This window comes from Stomoxys calcitrans, chromosome 1 (assembly GCF_963082655.1).
Source record: "Stomoxys calcitrans chromosome 1, idStoCalc2.1, whole genome shotgun sequence".
NCBI lineage: Eukaryota > Metazoa > Arthropoda > Insecta > Diptera > Muscidae > Stomoxys > Stomoxys calcitrans.
In genome coordinates, this window is record NC_081552.1 from 41,411,801 (window position 1) to 41,431,867 (window position 20,067).

The 20,067-nt window shown below is 36.9% G+C and overlaps 2 long non-coding RNA genes across 2 annotated transcripts in view; both read left to right on the forward strand.

Moving 5' to 3' along the window:
• LOC131994316 (uncharacterized) overlaps positions 1-19,403 on the forward strand; it is a 39,874-nt gene extending 20,471 nt beyond the window's left edge. The window contains exons 2-3 of the long non-coding RNA XR_009396627.1: positions 18,872-19,063; positions 19,216-19,403. This is a non-coding gene — a long non-coding RNA (uncharacterized LOC131994316). The remainder of the gene's footprint in view (positions 1-18,871; positions 19,064-19,215) is intronic.
• LOC131994314 (uncharacterized) lies at positions 183-1,173 on the forward strand. Its single transcript, XR_009396622.1, has 2 exons — positions 183-830; positions 894-1,173. It is a non-coding gene; the product is annotated as an uncharacterized LOC131994314 (long non-coding RNA).
• Positions 19,404-20,067: the final 664 nt, after the last annotated feature.

Consider the following 20,067-nt stretch of genomic DNA (forward strand, 5'->3'; position numbering starts at 1 on the left):
ACATGAAAAATTTCAGCCAAATCAGACAAAAGTTGCGGCTTGTAAGGGCTCTAGAATTCAAATCGAGAGATCGGTTGATATGGGAGCTATATTTGAGGTTATAGACGGATTTAGAGAAGAATCGTTCAAGAAGTCAAATAGGAAGATCTGTTTATATGAGAGCTATATCAGGTTAAAAAGCGATTTGGACTATACTTGGCACAGTTGTTGTAAATAGTAAGTGAACACTACATGCAAAATTCCAGCCAAATCATACAAAAATTGCAGCTTCCATGGGCTCAAGAACGCGTAAGGCTAGCCGCTTGAAGTTATGCCATATCGGTTCAGATTTGGATATAGCTGCCATATAAACCCATCTCCCTATTTTGCTTCTTGAGCCCCTACAAGGCACAATTCTTATACGAATGGACTGAAATATTACACAATGACTTCTACAATAGTCTTCAATTCATTTATGATTCGAATCGGACTATAACTTGATATAGCTCCAATAGCATAACAGTTCTTATCCATTATTCTTTAGTTACCTTAAAAGAGATATCGATATATATAAGATTCGGCCCGGCCATATTTAGCACGCTCTTACTTGTCTAGATTGTTAAATGCTTGAAATAAAATTTTTAATTGGCCTATAAAATAGTTCTCTACAATTTGTTGTGCCCTCTTTATCGTTAATTACTTAAAATTGTCGTGCAGAATATAGTAAAAATTGTTGCCACAAGTATTATTTTTCGACAACAATATTTTTGCTATAAAAGCCATTCGAAGCACCTTGAAAATCATACAGTTTTCTTTGGATATCCAAGCAAAAAACTAACACTTTATAAAAGGTAATTTGAAAAACAATTAACTGAGTATTTTCCTGTTTTATTATCAAACTCTTTCTACCTTAGTCCAAAATGAAATTCTACGCCACCATTGCTGTAGCTATCATGAGTGTCTTGGCATTTGCTTCTGCCAATCCTGAACCGATTTTGCAGACAATAAGTGGATTAACTGATAATCTTGGCAAGTAAAAGTTTGCCAACATTTTAGTCTCCAATTTGATACTGATGAACGAGGAAGTGGAAAATGGCAAAGGAATAAGCAAAATATTATTGGGAAATCGAATTGGGATTCACTTCATTGCAATGAAAGCCAATAAAAATACTAGCACCGCAGAATATTAAAATATGTTTTTTGTTTTTATTTGGAGATATTACATGAGATAGGGTGGCTAATGGAAGGGTCGTAAGTTGATTTGTTGATTTAAGGGAATTTAAGGGAATCATTTTCCAATACCTCGCAAAGGGTTTCTAAAGATAGATCATATGTTTCTTGTGGGCTGGCACATGTCAGCTAAGAACAACCCATTACTTCTGATCACAAATTTTTTACAAAATGTGCTTCTTGTTTATTTTTTGCGTTTACTTTCTTTAAACCCCTCTCTAACATAAACAGTTAGGATTCTTATGAAAATATTTACTAACATGTGTGTTTAAAGAAGAGTCGATGTTTTGTTTAAGGCTCTGGTCCCTTTGGCATAGCTCATATAAACATTTGAGTTGTTTTTAACACAATAAGAGAAAAACAAGTAAGAGAGTGCTAAGTTCGACCGGGCCGAATCTTATATACCCTCCACCATTGATCGCATTTGTCGAGTTCTATGCGCGGTATCTCTTTTTAGACAAACATAGAATATTGAATAAGAACTGTTATGCCTTTGGAGCTATAACAAGTTATAGTCCGATTCGGACCATAAATGAATGCTGATTGACATTGTAGAAGTCATTGTGTAATATTTCAGTTCATTCGGATAAGAATTGCGCGTTGTAGGGGCTCAAGAAGCAAAATCGGGAGATAGGTTTATATGGGAGCTGTATCAAGCTATTGATCGATTCAGACCATACTAGACACATATGTTGAAGGTCAAGAGAGAAGCCCATGTACAAAATTTCAGCCAAATCGGATGAGAATTGCGCCCTCTAGAGGGTCAAGAAGTCAAGATCCCAGATCGGTTTATATGGCAGCTATATCAGGTTCTATATCGATTTACACCATACTTAGCACAGTTATTGGAAGTCATAACAAAACACCTCATGCAAAATTTCAGCCAAATCGGATGAGAATTGCGCGTTCAATTGGCTCAAGAAGTCAAGATCCACGATCGGTTTATATGACAGCTATACCAGATTATGAACCGATTTGAATCATACTTAGCACAGTTGTTGGAAGTACTACCAAAACACTACGTGCAAAATTTCAGTTAAATCGGACGAGAATTGCGCCCTCTAGAGGCTCAAGAAGTAAAGACCCCAGATCGGTTATATGGCAGCTATATCAAAATATCGACCGATTGGCGTAGTTGTTGGAAGTGATCCCAAAACACTGCGTGCAAAATTTCATTCAAATCGGATAAGAATACTTAGGTAGAACCATACTTAGGTATATAAACCGATCTTGGATCTTAACTTCGCAATTCTCATCCGATTAGGCTGAAATTTTGCATGAGGTGTGTTGTTATGACTTCCAATAACTGTGATAAGTATGGGGACAAAATTATCCTTTGAATATTTATTTTTGACAATTAAAGAGCTTTGAGTAAAATGTCAAGCAATGGAAATAGTATGTGTTGAGAAACAGTATAACAATATAAATGCCTTTATCTGAAATCCATATGATCATTATTCGTCTATGAAATCGCTCGAAGGGTTTATGGTCATTTAAGTTTGGATGTTAAAGTCTTATTTTGGCTTAAAAGAGTTCATTGGAGCCCGATATTCTCATATGGAGTTTGGTAGTGGGAAGTGCCTCAGGGTGGTGGTTGGTGGGCTAAGGGGGAGGTATGGAACCACAGAAACGTGGCCCCGTAAGTGGGTATGAATTGCGTACCCTACTCCCAAATACCTTTCATTTGAGCCCCAAATTGCTTGTAAATATGTATGTATGTCCAATTTAGGGATGTTTTGTGGATTGAGGTGGTCTTCCAGACACTTAGCCCCGAAAAAATATTAGCATCGTGCTTTAACCTCAAGAACCATTTTTTAAATCCCATATTGCCATTGGTTTAAGGGGAGTTTATGGGATGAGGCGTTCCGCAGGCACTTGGCCCCAAATTGTTCATTAAATTCGTTTTTAAATCTCAAATACCTTTCATTTGAGCCACATATTACCATTGTCGGTAATTTTTTACTATTTGGGCGGGTGTTTTGGGGGAAGGGGCGGTGCCCCAAATACATGGTCCCTCTTTTGGATATTTGATTCATATTATACTCCCAAATACCTTTATTCGAGCCTCTTATTGCGTCGGTCAGTAAATAATTCCTGTTTGTGGGTTGTTTTTGGGGAAAGGGTAGACACCCAGAACATTGGTTCTGAAAGTGGGTACCAATTTCGTGCTCTACTCCCCAATAGCTTTCACTTGAGGCCCAAATTGACATGGGCGGTAAACATTTAGCCCTGTAAATATATCAGCATCTTGCTCTTCTCTCAAATATCATTTATTTGAACCCCATATTGCCATTGGCCTCAAATTTAGATACAAATACATTTGGTAATCTCAAATACCTTTTATTTAAACCTCTTACTGAAAAAGTTAGCAAATATGTCCGGTTTGGGGTATGTGCCTAACAACTCTAAATATCGAGCTCCACTTTCTTTAAGCCCCAAATTGTAATGGTGAGCAAATACGTTCTATTTGCAGGTGGGACGTCGGTTAGACAGTTCGTCCCGAATGTTGATATCCCATTTGTAGTCTATTCCCAACTACCTTTCATTTGAGCCCCATATTTCCATAGTCGAGAAACATGATCGTTTTGGGGGCTGTTTTGAGGGATGGGGTGGCCACTCAGTGACTTGGCCCTGAAAATATATATCATATTCCAATGGTCAGCAAACACGTCCTATTTAGGTGGTTTTATGGGGTTGGGGTGGTCTATTAACACTTTTCCAAAATATTGTTATCAGATTCGTGCTTTACTCCCAAAGAATTTTCATTTGAGCCCCATATTGCTATGTTCGTAAATATGTCCCCTTTGGGGGGTGTTTTGGGGAAGGGGGACCCCCAGAAACTTCGTCCCACATTTGAATATCAATTCGTAATCTACTCGCAAATACCATCCATTTGAGTCCCATATTGCCATTGTCAGTAAATATGTCCGATTTAGGGGGGTTTTGGGGGGTTGGGGTGGTCCCCCAAACACTAGGTCCGACAATTGGATATCAGATAAGTTTTCTACTCTTATATACCTTTCATTTGAGTCACATATTGTCGTGATTGGAATATATATATATATTTGGAAGGCTTTAGGGGTGGGACGGCTCCTAGGTACCCCATCCGAAATTTGGATACCAAATTTTGTTTGTAGGTTACTATAAGGATTTGCTTGGCTATTCAAATAATTTCTATCTCCCAATACATGGCGCTGAATTTGTTGTTAGTGATGCTCGCTGTTATTTCCAATCAAATTGTCATCATTTTGTCTATTATTAAAATAAATCTAATTTCCACTTTTTTTCAGTCTATCTAATGTCACCGTCGCATGGGTAAGCATCTTCGCTAAAAATATCAGAAAAAATTTGAGCACTGGATATTCCTTCAATAATAGTTGTGACAATAATCTTTATCCATTTATGACTTCAGTACAAAAACGTACGGCTTAAACCACTAAATTTGTTTTATACCCTCCATCATAATCTAATTTCGTCATTTCGTTTGTAAAGCATCGAAATATGCATCTGAGACCCAACAAAGTATATATGTATATTTTTGATCGTCTTGACATTCTAAGTCGATTTAGTCATGTCGGTTAGTCCATCTGTCGAAAGCACGCTAACTTTCGAAGGGAGAAAGCTAGGCGCATGAAATTTTGCACAAATACTTCCTATTAGTGTAGGTCAGTTGGGATTTTATATGGGTCATATTGGTCTATGTTTTCACATAGCTGCCATATAAACCGATTTTGAATCTTGATCTCTTAAGCCCCTAAACGCCGCAATTCTTATCCGATTTGTCACAAATTTTGTATAAGATATTTTATTATGACTTCCAACATCTGTACTAAGTATGGTTCAAACCGCTTTAAAACTTTATGTAGCTCCCATATAAACCGATCTCCTAATTTGACTGTTTGAGCCTCTAGAGGGCGAAATGCTTATGCGATTTGGCTAAACATTATTTTAAGGACTTCTCCTATGACCTTCCACATACGTGGCAAATATAGTCTGAATGGGTCCATACCCGATTTTAATTCTTAAGCCACTATGGGGCCCAATTCTAATCCAATTTTTGCTGACATTTTGCGCAATGACATCTACTATGGTCTCCAACAGCCAAACCAAGCATGTTCCGAATTGGTTGATAACTCCAATAGCTTTGCAATTTATATCCAATATCCTTTGTTTACCTATAGAGAGATATCTGGCAAAAAAATGACAAATGAGATCCATGGTAGAGGGTATGTAAGATTTGGCTCGGCTGAACTTTTCCCGGTTTTACTTGTTGTCACTGTATTCGTGCGCCAAGTTATTGAAAACAACTATTTTCCCTTTATAAAATCAGCTGTTTTCAATGATTTAGCGAACGAATCGAATGACAAAACGAACAAGTAAAAGCGTGCTAAGTTCGGCCGGGCCGAATCTTATATACCCTCCACCATGGATCGCATTTGTCGAGTTCTTTTCCCGGCATCTCTTCTTGGGCAAAAAAAGGATATAAGAAAAGATTTGCTCTGCTATTAGAGCGAGACCTGGAGACCTGTGTAAAATGTCAGCCAATTCGAATAAGAATTGCGCTCTTTGTGAGCTCAAAAAGTAAAATAGAGAGATCGATTTCTATGGGAGCTGTATCGGGCTATGGACCGATTAAGACCATAGTAAACACGTATGTTGATGGTCATGAAAGAATCCGTCGTACAAAATTTCTGGCAAATCGGATAATAATTGCGACCTATAGAGGCTCAAGAATTCAAAATCCCAGATCGGTTTATATGGCAGCTATATCAGGTTATGAACCGACTTGTACTTTATTTGACACAGTTGTTGAAAGTAACAATAAAAACGTCTTGCGAAATTTCAGCCAAATCGGATAGGAATTGCGCCCTCTAGAAGCTCAAGAAGTCAAGATCCCAGATCTGTTTATATGACAGCTAAATCAGGTTATGAATCGATTTGAACCATATTTGGCACAGTTGTTGGATATCATAACAAAATACTACGTGCCGAAATTCATTCAAATTGGATAAGAATTGCCTCTAGAGGCTGAAGAAGTCAAGACCCAAGATCGGTTTATATGACAGCTATATAAGGTTATGGACCGATTTGAACCATACCTGGCACAGTTGTTGGATATCGTAACGAAACACGTCGTGCAAAATTTCATACCAATCGGATAAGAATTGCGCACTCTAGAGGCTCAAGAATTCAAAACCCCAGACCGGTGTATATGGCAGCTATATCAGGTTATGAACCGATTTGAACCATACTTGGCACAGTTGTTTAATGTCATAACAAAACACGTCGTGCAAAATTTCATTCCAATAGGATAAGAATTGCGCACTCTAGAGGCTCAAGAAGTCAAGACCCAAGATCGGTGTATATGGCAGCTATATCAGGTTATAAACCGATTTGAACCATACTTGGCACAGTTGTTGTATGTCATAACAAAACACGTCGTGCAAAATTTCATCCCAATCGGATAAGAATTGTGCTCTCTAGAGGCTCAAGAAGTCAAGACCCAAGATCGGTTTATATGGCAGCTATATCAAAACATGGACCGATATGGCCCATTTACAATACCAACCGACCTACACTAATAAGAAGTATTTGTGCAAAATTTCAAGCGGCTAGCTTTACTCCTTCGGAAGATAGCGTGCTTTCGACAGACGGACGGACGGACAGACGGACGGACATGGCTAGATCGACATAAAATTTCGAGACGATCAAGAATATATATACTTTATGGGGTCTCAGACGAATATATCGAGTAGTTACAATCAGAATGACGAAATTAGTATACCCTTCATCTTATGGTGGAGGGTATAAAAATTTGAGCACTGGATATTCCTTCAGTAATAGTTGTGACAATAATCTTTATCCATTTATGACTTCAGTACAAAAACGTACGGCTTAAACCACTAAATTTGTTTTATACCCTCCATCATAATCTAATTTCGTCATTTCGTTTGTAAGGCATCGAAATATGCATCTGAGACCCAACAAAGTATATATGTATATTTTTGATCGTCTTGACATTCTAAGTCGATTTAGTCATGTCGGTTAGTTCATCTGTCGAAAGCACGCTAACTTTCGAAGGGAGAAAGCTAGTCGCATGAAATTTTGCACAAATACTTGCTATTAGTGTAGGTCAGTTGGGATTTTAAATTGGCCATAGTCATATTGGTCTATGTTTTGATAAAGCTGCCATAAAAACCGATTTTGGAACCTAAACTCTTGAGCCCCTAATCGCCGCAATTCTTATCTGATTTGTCTCAAAATTTTTATAAGATATTTTATTTTGACTTCCAACATCTGTGCTTAGTATGGTTCAAATCGCTTTAAAACTTTATGTAGCTCCCATATAAACCGATCTCCTAATTTGACTGTTTGAGCCTCTAGAGGGTGAAATGCTTATGCGATTTAGCTAAACATTATTTTAAGGACTTCTCCTATGACCTTCCACATACGTGCCAAATATAGTCTGAATGGGTCCATACCCTGATATAGCTCCCATATGAACCGATCTCCCGATTTTAATTCTTAAGCCACTATAGGGCCCAATTCTAATCCAATTTTTGCTGACATTTTGCGCAATGACATCTACTATGGTCTCCAACAGCCAAACTAAGCATGTTCCGAATTGGTTGATAACTCCAATAGCTTTGCAATTTATATCCAATATCCTTTGTTTACCTATAGAGAGATATCGGGCAAAAAAATGACAAATGAGATCCATGGTAGAGGGTATGTACGATTTGGCTCGGCTGAACTTTTCCCGCTTTTACTTGTTGTCACTGTATTCGTGCGCCAAGTCATTGAAAACAACTATTTTCCCTTTATAAAATCAGCTGTTTTCAATGATTAAGCGAACGAATCTAATGGGAAAACGAAAAAAATGTGTGCGAGGCTTACAATCTTTGAGCTAAATTTTCATTCAAACCCGCTCCACTGCACCGCATCCATTGGCAAACAGATGACGTTTTTCTTTATAAGAGTAAGGTTTAGACTTTTATACCCAAAATGTTAATAAAATAACTTAAAAGTTCTCCGTTCCATGTCGCCTCGGATCCTGTGCTTGCGCAAGGATAAACGACTGAGAATTCGACATTTCTCCCATCTGCTTTTTATACCCACCACCGAAGGTGGGTGGTAGAGAAGGTAGAGATATTGAGCTGAAATTTTGCACAGGTTCTTTTTTTGTCCATAAGCAGGTTAAGTTCGAAGATGGGCAATATCGGACTATATCTTCATATAACCCCCATATAGACCAATCATCCGATGTAGTGTCTAAGGCCCATAAAAGCCACATATATTATCCGATTTTGCTGAAATTTGAGACAGTGAGTTGTGTTAGGCCCTTCGACATCCTTCGTCTATTTGGCTCAGATCGGTCCTAATTTGGATATAGCTGCTATATAGACCAATCCTCCGATTTAGGGTCTTAGGCCCATAGAAGCCACATTTATTATCCGATTTTGCTGAAATTTGGGACAGTAAATTGTGTTAGGCTCTTTGATATTTCTCATTAATTTGGTGCAGATATAGCTGCCATATAGACCGATTCCTCGATTTCAGGTTTTGGGCCCATTAAATGCTCATTTATTGTCCGATGTCGCCGAAATTTGGGACAGTGAGTTAAATTTAGCCCCTCGACATAATCCAGCAATATGCCACAGATCGGTTAAGATTTGGATATAGCTGCCATATAGACCGATCTCTCTATTTAAGGTTTTGGGCCCATAAAAGGTGCATTTATTGTCTTGTGTCGCCGAAATTCAGGACAGTGAGTTAGGTTAAGCCCTTCGACTTCCTTCTGCAATATGGCCCAGATCAGTCCAGATTTGAATATAGCTGCCATATAGACCAATCTCTCGATATAAGGTTTTGGGCCCATAAAAGGCGCATTTATTGTCCGATTTCGCCGAAATTTGGGACAGTGAGTTGAGTTAGGCCCTTTGGAATTTTTCTGAAACTTGGGCTAAATCGGTTTAGGTTTGGATATAGCTGCCATATAGACCGATATCTCGATTGAAAGTTTTGGCCCCATAAAAGGCGCATTTATAATCCGATTTCACTGAAATTTGACACAGTGACTTATGTTAGGCTTTTCGAAATCCGTGTCGTATGTAGCTCAGATCGGTTTATTTTTAGATAAAGCTACTAAAAGACCAATATTTTGTTATACACAATTGAACAATGATTTGAACTTATAAGAATTTGGCCAAATTGGAACATATTTTGATATAACTGCTATGGGACAAAATGTATACAATTTTCACCGGATTTTGATGAAAGGTGGTTTACGTATATTCCCGAGGTGGTGGGTATCCAAAATTCGGCCCAGCCAAACTTAACGCCTTTTTACTTGTTTGCTACTCGCTTGGAGCGGCTTAGCGCTGATAACATTGATCATCATGTGTTAGTTGTCTATAACTGACTATATGGCTGCCTGTTGAATAGTCATAAAGGCTAAATCTTTTAAATCAAATCAAATTGCCATATTAAACGATTCTCAGTGGTAAAGAACCAATTTGCCGGTCTTTATATAAGGTGCGGTGGCGACAGTTCTTAGTAATTAAACCGTGCAACACTTTTAATCATGAAAGTATCGTCCAGCAGCATGTTGTTTGCAATTGTATGGGGAAAGAAGGCTCCTTGTCGATGAGCTAAAAATGGCGGCCACCATGACGTTAAGGTTTGCAACTGCTCCTATCACACTGAACGTCATAACTTTGGGGGTATGGCGGCAGTATCCTATTAGGTCATTATAACTGATCAACTGTTTTGGGGTGATGTGGTCCGCTAGATATATGAGCAGAAAAAGATTTCATATTCGTAGTCCACAAACTAGTACTTTAAATTGAACCCCATATTGTCATAATTTGTGTATACAGCCGTTTGGTGGGGGCGTAGGACAATTGTGCGCCTCACTCCATGTGCTACTTGAGCACAAATTTGAATAACGCACTCCACTTCAAAATATCTATCACTTGATCCCCCATTGTTTTAATGGGTCAAATAAACTATTGGAGGCGACTTTGGGAAGTAATGCGCCACCTAGATTCTTGTACACATAGTTTAATGTCATATTCGTAATCTGCTATCAAATACACTTCATTTGAGGCTCATCTAGCTATGATCGAATTATATTCTCATTTGGGGGTGGGGGCCACCCCCAATTAGTTGGACCTCATTTTTTATGTCCTATTCGTAGTCTAGTTCCGAATGCCTTCCATTTGAGTCCCATATTGATATTTACGCCCAATATGTTTGTTTTTGGGGAGTTTTTGGGGATGGACGACCCCTCGCATCTTCATCCCAATTTTTAATACCATATTCGTATTCTACTCCCCAATACCTTTCATTTGATACCCATATTGTCCCTATCGGTCCACTTGTGATTTTAAGTGGTGTATTTGGGGTAACGGGGGAGGATCCGCCCCTTTCCAATACCGACAAACTAAAAAGCCTTTTCCTCCTTACTGACCATTTTCATAATCTACTCCCGAACACCTTTTATTCGAGTCCCATATTGTCATTATCGTCTAATAAACCTATTTTAGGGGGTTTTGGGGTCGTGGCGGCACCCCAGTTACTTGGATCCAATTATTAATATGAAATTTGTAGTTTACTCCGCAATACCTTTCATTTGAATCCCATATTGTCCCGATCGGTTCACTTTTATTTTGAGGTGGTACTTTTAGGGTCGGCCCCCCTAGCGATATCAATATATTATGTAGCCTATTGCTCCTTCTGGATCATTACCCACAATCTGTGAAAATTTGAAAGAAATCGGTTCAGCCGTTTTGGAGTCTATACGGAACAAACAAATTTACAAACCCACAAACAAACACAAGTTCATTTTTATATAAATATTGGGTTGCCCAAAAAGTAATTGCGGATTTTTCATATAGTCGGCGTTAACAAATTTTTTCACAGCTTGTGATTCTGTAATTGCATTCTTTCTTCTGTCAGTTATCAGCTGTTACTTTTAGCTTGCTTTAGAAAAAAGTGTAAAAAAGCATATTTGATTAAAGTTCATTCTAAGTTTTATTAAAAATGCATTTACTTTCTTTTAAAAAATCCGCAATTACTTTTTGGGCAACCCAATAGATATGTTCTATATAAAATTTTACATAGATGTTGTTTTAAATTTCAGCGAAATTGAAGTCGAGGTCGAAATGGTTAAAAAACTGATTGCCAGATTCATATTGTACTCGCATATTCCTTTGATTTGAGCAAGATATTAAGCTAATATGTCTGAGTGAGTTTGGGTTGCGGGGTTCCTTCAATAGCTTTACCAGATGTGTGTTTCAAATCATCAAAATCTCGCGTTTTTGATGGTAACAAATATTGAATATCTCAAAACTATGCAAAATATGCAAACAGTTTTTATGAAATTATGCAAGATGTGTAGAAATTTCTTAGCGTTTTCTCAACTTACATTCGATGAAAGGAATTTCTATGCTCTCAAATTTTTGTACCTATGCTCCAAAAATTATATGCATTTGCACATGTTTAAGATGTCTAGTTAATATGGACAAGAAAATCAAAATGTTGAAATCTGGCCATCCTCGCAATCACTCCATCTTATGATAATTATCTTTTAAGGACATTTCAATTTGCCATCGAACATAAAGTTTATTAGGAAATTTTGAAGATCTGAGAAGTTAAATTTCGTGAAATTTGACATTAAGCATGAAATTTCCCAAGAAACCAAGGAACACAACAAACATTTCTTTAGAAATTGCCTGTCCAAACGAAAATAAGACATTTCCGAAAAAATATTCTATGATGACAATAAAATTAGTAGGAAATTGCAAATTTCATAGTGTGTTGCCAGTACAAAAGTCCTGGACAATTTTGCCGACATTAAAGTCAATTCTAAAATTTCTAGTCATGGTCACGCTTTAAAAATGGCATAAAGTTTTAGAATTGCCCATAGCAAACAGCTGTAACAAATTTTGTTCGACAGCGAACTACACAAAACTCGCCCCAAGTTTTTGGCTAGCCAAATAGTTGGGCTGTTTGGCATTGAAATGCAATGATTTGTAGCAAATCGATTTGTGTGTGGCCGAATTTCTGTTGAATAAAAAGTTTTAATGAGGCGTGACAAAGAATCCAACAAGAATAAGAAAACCATGGCATCATTGTATTACTCAAATGTAAGAACAAAACAACAAGGACACTGATCAGCACAATGATTGAGAACACAGTATGAGGGACAATAGGGAGCAGAACGAATTGCCAGCGAACATTTAGCAGTGCCAGAAGATTTTTGTCCCAGACATACATATATGACAATAAGTGTGTCTCTGCGATATCCTTGCTACCAGAGCGTGCGCATGTGCACAACATGTTGGCTGCCGGTGCAAGCGACTGAAGTAGTAACTACTGCAACCTTCCACTTTTGTTTCCTAAGCAAATTTGTTACGCTGCCTTTGAATGAGTCTCAAAGACATTGTCTGGCTGCCTTTTGCTTGCTCCATAGCTTCATGGTAAATTATGAACTTTTTATTCTAAAGAATTTGTGAGACAAACTAAAAAATCTTTGACTTTTGTGTTCCATCATTGAGACCAACCGAATCGATTTGTTCCATACGTTTGACACTCCATAAGCAAATTTTCAACAAAAAGTCAAGTCAATTCAGAGATTCGAGACAGATGTTTAGTTATGGCTAATATTTCCTGTAACGATTTTCATGCATCCTATGATATGGCAGAGAGCCACAAAAGGATTTCTCTAAATTTGTGACATACATAGGAAAAAGCATGAATTAATGTTCTTAACAATAAATTGTTTCTTTGGTCTGGAAAAAGCCTTGAAATTCCTGTGAATTTTTATTTACTTTTGTCCTTTGGATACAAAATATTGCCAACTCTGGACTTTGTGTGTGGAGTTACTATGAAATTGGCAATTTTCTTCGTAATTTTACTGTCATCAATTCCATTAAATTTTCTTCTCATTTGACTTAATTTCCCAGCATGGTTTTTCGTTAATTTCATGCTTTTAGTTTTGTTTAGATGTCATGCGTTTCTTGCTAAGTGTTTTGTGTTTTCGGCTATTAAAATGTCTTTCAATTATTAACGTAACCAGACACGGACTTTGTTGACTAGAGTTTTTTTTACAATAAATATGACTTAATTTCAAAGACGTGTTTGTTGTAAGGAAAAATATGGAATTTAAACATGACTGTTTGTCTAGAAATTCAGAGAAAAAAGTTGCCAATAATGTCTTTCTTTCTGCTGGAATGGGAAAATTGTTCTTGTATCCCTCGGAGCTGAAGGGTTTCAAAAAAAAAAAAAATGAAATTGAAATTGTTAATGGTTCCGAATTGCTATTGATTTCTCGGTTAGTCGTTATCTTAATGTTGCCCACTGATTAATAATTGTTCGTTTAATGTGTAGTCATACATATGTTACAGGTGCTACTGGCAAGCAGGAAAGATCTTCTAGTAGAGAATTTTGTTATATACTAATTAAAAAGAGGAGGAAGCGTTTTCAAGTTACCTTAAAGAAACTATTTCGATATCCGACAAGGCGAATACTAAGGGTTGATCATCTTGTTGATTATCTGGAAGAGTCATATTCTGGAGCGTACCAAGAAAGCTCACATTTTTTGGGCACAGCGTATCCAATTCCTTGGCATGGTTCCAATGACCAATGAGTTTTGACATATTTTTGTTTTACTTCAATAGAAAACACGTTCAAAAGGAGAAAAATAACAGTTTTTATTAAAAATGATAATAAACTGTCAGTCAGGGGTTCGTTGAGTCGTTGAATAGTTTTTAAATTTTTTTGTCTTTTACATGCCGAATTTTTTGCTCTACTTTACTTTGATAAACTTCATTCTTTAAAACTAGTTATATAGCAAGTTGTATCAGAAATGAAAGGTATTTAGAAGAGCTTTCAGAAACATATACGTAAAGTTGTCTTAGAAAATGCAAATAAAAGTGGAGTGAAACAAAAAAAGTACAAACAAGTAAAAAGGCGTTAAGTTCGGTTGGGCCGAACTTTGGATACCCACCACCTCGGGTATATATGTAAACCACCTTTCGTCAAATCCGGGGAAAAATGCATACCTTATAACCCATAGCAGCTATATCGAAATATGTTCCGATTTGGACCAAATACTACAATAATAAGTAAAAGTCATTGTTCAACTGTATAAAACAAAATGTTGCTCTTTTTAGTAGCTATATCTAAAAATAAACCGCTCTGAACCATAAACGACACGGATGTCGAAAAGGCTAACATACATCACTGTGTCAAATTTCAGTGAAATCGGATTATAAATGCGCCTTTTATTGGGCCAAGGCTTTTTGTCAAGATATATGTCTATATGGCAGCCATATCCAAATCTGGACCGATTTCGACCAAGTTTCAGATAAATGTCGAAGAGCTTAACACAACTCACTCTCCCAAATTTCAGCGAAATCGGGCAATAAATGCGCCTTTTATGGCCCCAAAACCTTAAATCAAGAGATTGGTCTATATTGCAGCTATATCCAAAACTGAACCGATCTGAGCCAAATTGAAAAATAATATCAAAAGTTTCATCACAACTCACAGTCCCAAATTTCGGCGACATCGGACAGTAAATGCGCCTTTTATGGGCTCCGAACCTCAAATCGAGAGATCGGTCTATATGGCAGCTATATCCAAATCTGAACCGATCTGAGCCAAATTGACAAAGGATGTCGAAGGGCCCAAGACAACTCACTGTCCCAAATTTCAGCGAAATCGGGCAATAAACGCGCCTTTTATGGCCCCAAAACCTTAAATCAAGAGATCGGTCTATATGGCAGCTATATCCAAAACTGAACCGATCTGAGCCAAATTGAAAAAAAATAATATCGAAAGTTTCATCACAACTCACAGTCCCAAATTTCGGCGACATCGGACAGTAAATGCGCCTTTTATGGGCTCCGAACCTCAAATCGAGAGATCGGTCTATATGGCAGCTATATCCAAATCTGAACCGATCTGAGCCAAATTAACGAAGGATGTCGAAGGGCCTAACACAACTCACTGTCCCGAATTTCAGCAAAATCGGATAATAAATGTGGCTTTTATGGGTCTAAGACCCTAAATCGGGGGATCGGTCTATATGGCAGCTATATCAAAATCTGGACCGATCTGAGCCAAATTAACGAAGGATGTCGAAGGACCTAACACAACTCACTGTCCCAAATTTTAGCAAAATCGGATAATAAATGTGGCTTTTATGGGTCTAAGACCCTAAATCGGAGGATCGGACTATATGGCAGCTATATCCAAATCTGTACCGATCTGGGCAAAATTGACGAAGGATGTCGAAGGGGCAAAGACAACTCACTATCCCAAATTTCAGCAAAATCGGATAATAAATGTGGCTTTTATGATTCTAAGACCCTAAATTGGAGGATCGGTCTATATGGCAGCTATATCCAAATCTGGACCGATATAAGCCAAATTGACGGAGGATGTAAGGGGGCCTAACATAACTCACTGTCTCAAATTTCAGCAAAATCGGATAATAAATGTGGCTTTTATGGGTCTAAGACCCTAAATTCGAGGATCGGTCTATATGGGGGCTATATCTAGATATAGTCCGATTTGGCCCATCTTCGAACTTAACCTGCTTATAGACAAAAAAAGAATCTGTGCAAAGTTTCTGCTCAATATATCAATTTTTGAAGACTGTAGCGTGATTTTAACAGACAGACGGACGGACATGTCTAGATCGTCTTAGATTTTTACGCTGATCAAGAATATATATACATTATAGGGTCGGAAATGGATATTTCGATGTGTTGCAAACGGAATGACAAAATGAATATACCCCCATCCTTCGGTGGTGGGTAACAAAAGGAACACAAACATTTTATATGTGGCAGCTCAGCATGTGTGCTTTCACTTTAGTTTAATTTTAATTTTAACTTTTAATTTAATTTTAAAAATTTTATATAATTTATTTCTGTTATATGTTGTAAGAAATACTACAAGTTACAGAAGAGTTATTTGTAGACACGTTTTTCAATATGAACACTTTTTAAATTTTAAATGAAAAAATTTGGCAGTGCCCGGTCGGGATTCGAACCTGGTCGAACGGAGCAACAGCGAGAGCCGTTGCCGTTGTCTAGCGATCGAAGCCATCAATACAACTTCCAACAGATGCACTAAATCATGTGCTATAATGGAAGTAGTGTAATTGTTTCATCAATACAACTTCCAACAGATGCACTAAATCATGTGCTATCATGGAAGTAGTCATTACACGAATACATGCATTGGGTTAAGTACAGCTTATAGACAGGGTTGTCGAGTGTGTTAAATGGGGTACTTGTATCATAGAGGCGTATTCGCAAATTACTCGGGCATATATGTAAACCACCTTTCGTCATAATCCGGGAGAAAAATGTATAATTAATGCCCCCTTAGCAGATTTATCGAAATATGGTCCGATTTGCACCAATTTCAACACGGATATTAAGTGGCCTTATAAGTACAAGTCATTGTCACTGTCAAATTTGAGTGAAATCGGATTATAGATGTGCCTTGTGTGGGGCCAAGACTTTAAATAAAGAGATTGGTCTATATGGCAGCTATATGCAAAGAATGTTGATGGGCCTAACACAACTCACTGTCCCAAATTTCGGCGACATCGGACAACAAATGCACCTTTTATGGGCGCAAGACCTTAAATCGAGAGATCAGTCTATATGGCAGCTATATCCAAATATGGGCCGATCTGGGCCAAATGTAAGAAGGGTGTCGAAGAACCCAACAGAACTCACTGTCCCAAATTTCAACAAAATTACGACTGCATTTGGTCTTTCGAAGATAGTTGTCCTCTTCGAGAAAGGAAATCAGCCCAAGAAAAACCCTGAAAGACCGGGGAGATTTGCAATTTTGGGAAAGAGGTCCGCAAGCTTTCGTTGAAATTTTGCACAGTTATTTAAAATTGATATAGGTCGTTGAGGATTGCAAATGGCCCATATCTTTTCAGATTTAGATAAAGCTCATATATAAACCGATCTGCCGATTTGACTTCTTTAGCCCTTACCAGCCGCAATTTTTGTCCGATTTGGCTGTTCCTAGAAGTTTTATTTTTTGCTGGTTTGACAGAAGTTTGGTATGTAGAATAAAATGATGCCCTTCAACTAAATTTATTTTCAATACATTTTTAGCAGAATCCATGGTGGTGAGTTTCCAAGATTCGGCCCAGCCAAACTTAGCTCGCTTTTACTTTTTTTATTTTGTGCATACATATACGGGTAAAATTGTTGTAAAATTTCCAGTGCATAGCCTCCTCTACAATTGTCTAGAACATCTTTTATAGATCAGATCAACAGATAAAAAGTTGTGGACTTATTTTCAATTTTTTCCAGTTTGAATCCCAGGGAGATCAAGCAAGTGCTTTTCACTCGTAGATAAGGTATCGGCATTCAGACTCCAATCTCTGAATGGGGTTATTCTTCAACGAACTAGTTGTAGGCCCCGATAATAAGCTATACTGGAATCGGAATATGAAGGAAAAGTTCTGTAAGACACTATATGCCTACAATTTCTTACGAAGCATACCTAATAATGGGTTACCTATAATGAGTTAAATAATTACTTATTGGTAATAAGAAGTTAAAGAATAACCAAAGATTAAGTAATAATTCAAAAGAAAATTTGGAAACGAAAAGAATTCTGTTAAATCTTAAAGTAATTACGATACGATCAATAGCGTCCGTCTCTAGGCCAAAAAAGCCACCTGTGCCAATTAATAAATTAATCAATGTGTTTTTCATCGGCGTATCCGTTGTGTTGCTTAAAAAAAGTTGGTCGCCTACAACAATCGCAGAGAACGCCGATGGTATCAAGCATGCGTGCCCGCTTTGTTTGACTATAAGCAATCTAGGAACGCGTGTGTTTGTAAAAAAATAAAATCATTAAGCTTTATTTTAAGTTGTATATCGTTATTTGAAAGCAACAACAACAAAAAACAAACAGGTAAGTTTACACATTAAATATGATTGGTAAGCGGCAACATAGCCGTAAAGTTAAATTAGAAAGGGAGAGAATTATGAAGCTTTTGGAGGCACCCGGTCCGAATCCTGTGGAAGCTGAGGAACCTGCCACCTCCACGACATGTTCTTTACCAACATCTGATATTTTAACTGCCCGAAATAGCTTAAATAATGAATGTGTTGAAACGTTCAATGTTCTTATTTCCGTGAATGAACACACATTGCCGCAATATAGCGAAAACTCATTGTTCGAAAAGCTAAAGATATGTTTTTTTGGAAAACAAACCTACAGTTAAATGCACTCAAAGTATTTTGAAAATCTTGAAATCGGAAAATTTGGACGTACCTCTATCCGTAAGGGGATTATTGGGACAAAATGTCCCTTGCACAGAGAGAAATGTTTCTCCCGGAACGTACGTTCACATTGGATTAGTGCACCAGATGCAAAAAATGAAAAAAAGTTTTTGGAAATGACCAAAATTATAAAAGAATCCAAATTTAAGGCTATGGCATTTAAACAATTACAAAATTTTTATAAGATTCCTTTAAATTCTTTAGAACTGGATATAGCTTTTGCTGATTGTGATTACGAAGGGAAGCAAACCTATCTTTTCAAAAACATCATTGCGAAAGTTGTACTACTTCCATATCAAAATGTGTTTGTTCTTATTCCACAGATACATCACGTGTGTTAAGTAACTCCAACACAAAATGAGCGCCCCAAAGAAACAAAAACTGTCAAAATCCTCGCCCACAATTTATGAAAAATTGGAAATAAATGCGTGCAAAAAATAGTTTGTGTACTAATTATATTTTGTTCATTTTGCAAACGGAAGAAAAAGATGAAGCACGGAATAATATGATTTTAGGTAAGTAATTAAAATCTATCATTTCTATACCCACCACCGTAGGATGGGGGTATATTTATTTAGTCGATTTATTTACTTTATTTTAATGTACTTTATTTTATTTCATTTTATTTTAATCCATTTTATTTTATTTTACTTTTTTTGTTAAACAGAGACCATGACAAATCACAATTAAATAATCAGCAATCTATGGGGGGAACAGAATATCACCTTAAATTCGATTGTCAAATCGTCCCTCAGTATGTCCTCGGACTTCTTATCAAAATTCCCAATAAAGACAGAAAAAAATTTAAAGGCAATGGATGATCTAATTTATGACGAAAATAAATTACCAATTGTATGTATATATGATGTATTATTATGAAAGTAAAATATAAAATTTGTTAAAATAATATTTTAAAATAAATGCTGTAAGATCTCTCCTTGCCGGAAAAGGTATTGTAAAGGGGTTGACGGGTTGGGGTTGACCACAAGAAAAAAAGCCCTAAAAAACTACAGAAACCTAATGGACGTTATTGAAAGTAAGTATAAATAATTGTGAGCATGATTTTTAAATTACAAATTTAATATATTATTTTTTCATAACAGAGGCAGCCGTAAACTCCACAACGGCACATTTGAGCAGCTTATCAAACAGCCCATAAAAAACGCCAAAAATCGGCATTTTAAGAACGAAAGCGTTAAGAAATCAAAAAACAGCAAAACATCGGACGAGGAAAATGATTCGCCATCGGTTGATTAATTCTACTCGATTTATAAACAAACTATATGAAATTTAAATGTTGGCCAAACATGATAAATCAAATTCGGTCAAATATTTGATTAATGTAAGCTTGCCTTTATCATTCTGAAACTTACTTTTGTACTAATTTTTTCACGCTACTGTAAATACCTTATAATTTGTTTTTCACGTAAATCATTTTTAGTTTTAAAAGCAAAGACAATTTGAATTCTTTCTGTTAGTTAAAGAAAGACTAGATCTCATTTGAATATATTTAATTCGT